Below are 3,695 nucleotides of genomic sequence, written 5' to 3' on the forward strand. Positions count from 1 at the left end.
TGTAGCTAGAAAAAATAAACTAAGCTAGTATTGAAAAGGAAACGACTGCTCCTTTTTCTTCTCAGAAAGCTTTCTGTATTTAGGAAGACCATGAACACAATTAAAAGCCTTTGTCTCAGAAAATTTAACTGTTTTGTCAGGAACTTGTTTTGGTATATTTCTGTCATTACATGATCATTGCATTCCAGTTCTCTACCCTAACTTTAAAAAACTTTACAAATATGCTTTATTCTTCAGTCTGATTGTGTGTGAAGTGTGAAGTCGCTCAGTCGTGTCTGACTCTTTGCTACCCCATGGTCTGTAGCCTACCAGGCTCCTCCCTCCATGGGTTCTCCAGGCAAGAGTACTGGAGTGGTTTGCCATTTCCTTCTCCAGGGGATCTTCCCGACCCAGGGATCGAACCTGGGTCTCCAGCATTCCAGGCAGATGCTTTAACCTCTGAGCCACCAGGGAAACCTGGTCTGATTGGGTTTCATATAATTCTAGTTGAAGATTGTTAGAATTTAAATGCTAAACACCAAGAAAATAACTCTTCAGTTATAAAGTTGGTAGACATAATTTTTTATTTTTCTTTCAGTTAGCCAAATGCAATTTGGTAGATGGGTAGAGGGCCAGGTAGAAAGAGCATACTGCATATCATACTTTAAAAAGGCAACTAGATACAATTCATGTGGTTATTTAGGTTGACTATGCTTTCAGAATTTGATCATTATCATTTAATATCATATTGGGATGTTTTCAAATCTGCTGTGCCGGGCATGGATTATTCTCTTTGAACTTGATGTATGTCAAAAGAACTTTGTAGTTAAATATAGACTTGGGATTTCATGGCTAAAGTATGTCTGCTAGCAAAAAACAAAAACAAAAGTTTTCAGAGACAAGTCATTTTCCTTTTAGAGTTTAGAAACATCAGTCTATTACTAGCATGAATTTTTATCTCTCTGTCTTATTACTATTTTTAAAAATTTTATAACACTTCTATTTAGATTTTTGCCTTGCATACATTGAAATCACATCATGGAACTTGAGAGATTAACTGACTCAATATCTCTGAAACTTACTATTTAAATGTGTAGGGAAATTCATTTTGGAAAAGATGAAACTGGAATTATTGAAAGCCTACAGTAAAGCAACTCCAAGTTAGGAAATACTTTCTTCTAACACATTGTCAATGAGGGATGCTTGTCTTTTAATACTACTGTGGTTTATTACAAGGTAGGGCACATGACTAAAATTATTCGGGAATTGAGAGAAGTCATATGTGGAAGTAACTGAAATTTTAATTCATTGGAAAAGATTCAAAGTAAGGAAAAGAAATCAGTGAGACTATGTTTCTATACACTGTGTTAAAAGAATGCTGAAGCCCGTTCTGAGCACATCTTTGAGTCAAACTGACAAACATATCCTAGGACAGGAAGAACTCTGAGATACACTGCCGAAAGAGTGTAGACATTGATGCTAAGCATGCTGTGCCCCGCCGTGCTTAGTCTCTGTCATGTCCAGCTCTTTGTGACCCCATGGACTGGAGCCTGCTAGGCTCCTCTATCCATGGGATTCTCCAGGCAAGAATACTGGACTAGGTTGCCATGTCTTCCTCCAGGGGATGCTAAGCATATCTGGGTCTTAATTCTTGCTCTGATATTTACAAGGTATATAAGCATGAACAAACTATGCTAATTCTCTGACTCCTTTTTGCCACCCGATGAAGCGACTTTATACTATGACCTTTCTCCTTCTAGAGAATATTACAGAAGATATTCATACATAAAGCTAAGTAAATTACTCAGGGAAGTGCCAGGCTAAAAGTAGGTACTCTAAATTCTAGCTATTTTATTATTTTTACCTGTACAGGCTTCTGGCAGATTCATTTAGATGTTATTGCTAAAAATACACACACACACACACACACACGCACATATTAGCTTTTGAAATAAAATACATTTTGGAAACATAATCAGGACCTATGACTCTGAGTGTGTTTTCTACTCTGACATACCTAAGGGACAGACAGCAGATTACTATGGTAGTGATTTCCAAAGTCTCTAGGATACCTGTGTGTTTGTGCGTGTGCACCTGTGCAATCCCCACATAACCCCAACAACCGTACTTTCTCCATCTTCTAGCTTCTTGCAATTAATCCTCATTTCCAAGCACAAAAATAGGGCATTTCAATCTTACACTCATTGACCTTACGCAGGATATATTCCAAGGTTCAAATTTTAAATGGTGAAGACGGCATCATTTCAAATTCAATTAATCTTTGCAATGGAATTTTTACAGAAGGAATCTTGAAGATTCATTATCATCACCAAAATAACATTTATTATTTAGGTTGACATCTATAAGATAACATTGATGTTGACTGATAATCCTAATCTCTCAAAATAACACCTCATTTGTTTTCCTATTACCCTTTCTGAGGCGCATGCAGTCTGTGCCTCCTAATTATTGGTTGAAGGGATTTATTTATACATGGATGCTGTGATGTTTTCTCTCTCTAATGGCTGGTTTTGCTATGTTGTGTTTTTGTTTTGAGCGTATGGCAAACATGAGGGAGTCAAAGAGGCAAATTTACTGAGGAAAAACAGGAAAAGATTTTTTAAAAAGAATTTGTTGTTTTTATGTTTTTTTTTTCTCTCTTCCCTCATTCCTGCTGTCAGTCTATCAAAGTCACTGTGTCACAACAGTGTGGTTTGGACTAACAGAACTAGCATTTAAGGTACTTCTTGGGGGCAGGAGGAGAAGGGAACGACACAGCATGAGATGGCTGGATGGCATCATTGCCTCGATGGACGTGAGTCTGAGTGAACTCCGGGAATTGGTGATGGACAGGGAGGCCTGGTGTGCTGCGATTCATGGAGTCACAAAGAGTCGGACACGACTGAGCGACTGAAAAACTGAACTGAACTTCTTGCTCCAGCTGACCCTCAGTGAGTCAGTTTTAAAGATTATTTCCTAAGAATTTGGGAGGACTTTCAAATTCAACAAATGTATCAATTTGACAAATTTTGTGCAACTTGACTTAAAAAGTTCTGAGAAGTGGAAAGAAATAGCTGTTAAAACTACCCCTGAGGTTCTTGAAAGCAACCTAAAGACTGCCACAATCAAGACTTCAACAATCTTTAAAAGCTTGTTTAACAATCTTCTCATTTTCTTAATATTTCCACAATTCTTAGTATTCTAACTGCTATATGTCAGGAAAAACTATAGACAAAATCCAGCTCTTTGTACAGGAAAATACATTACCCAGGGATCAGCCATTTACAGGAAGAGTTTCTGAGTAAAATATCTCAAAGGTGTGATGTTATTACTCACTTTCATATTTTTGTTTCTTATGCGATATGTTTGGGCCAGATTCAGGCATCAACAAAAACTTATTGTGGGATAACTACATGATGGAAGCATTTTCAAGAAACATTCTCTACTTCTAATTTGCATTTTATTCTTTTGTATTGTTTATGTGTTGCTAAGAAATGTTTTAAGACACACACATTGAAAATTTCCCTAGATAGAACAAAATAGCCCAATTGACACTAAAACTTTGTTTGAATATTTTTATAAAGTAATAAGTTTTTACAGTCAGTATGCTGCTGCTGCTCCTAAGATGCTTCAGTCGCGTCCGACTCTGTGCAACCCCATAGACGGCAGCCCACCAGGCTCCCCCGTCCCTGGGATTCTCCAGGCAAGAACACTGG

At 37.5% G+C, this 3,695-nt stretch overlaps 1 non-coding gene across 1 annotated transcript; it reads right to left on the minus strand.

The window, feature by feature from the left end:
• Window positions 1–381: 381 nt before the first annotated feature.
• On the minus strand, window positions 382–453 carry TRNAS-GGA (transfer RNA serine (anticodon GGA)). Its single transcript has one exon. It is a non-coding gene; the product is annotated as a tRNA-Ser (tRNA).
• Window positions 454–3,695: the final 3,242 nt, after the last annotated feature.

The sequence above is a fragment of the Ovis aries genome, chromosome 1 (genome assembly GCF_016772045.2).
Source record: "Ovis aries strain OAR_USU_Benz2616 breed Rambouillet chromosome 1, ARS-UI_Ramb_v3.0, whole genome shotgun sequence".
NCBI lineage: Eukaryota > Metazoa > Chordata > Mammalia > Artiodactyla > Bovidae > Ovis > Ovis aries.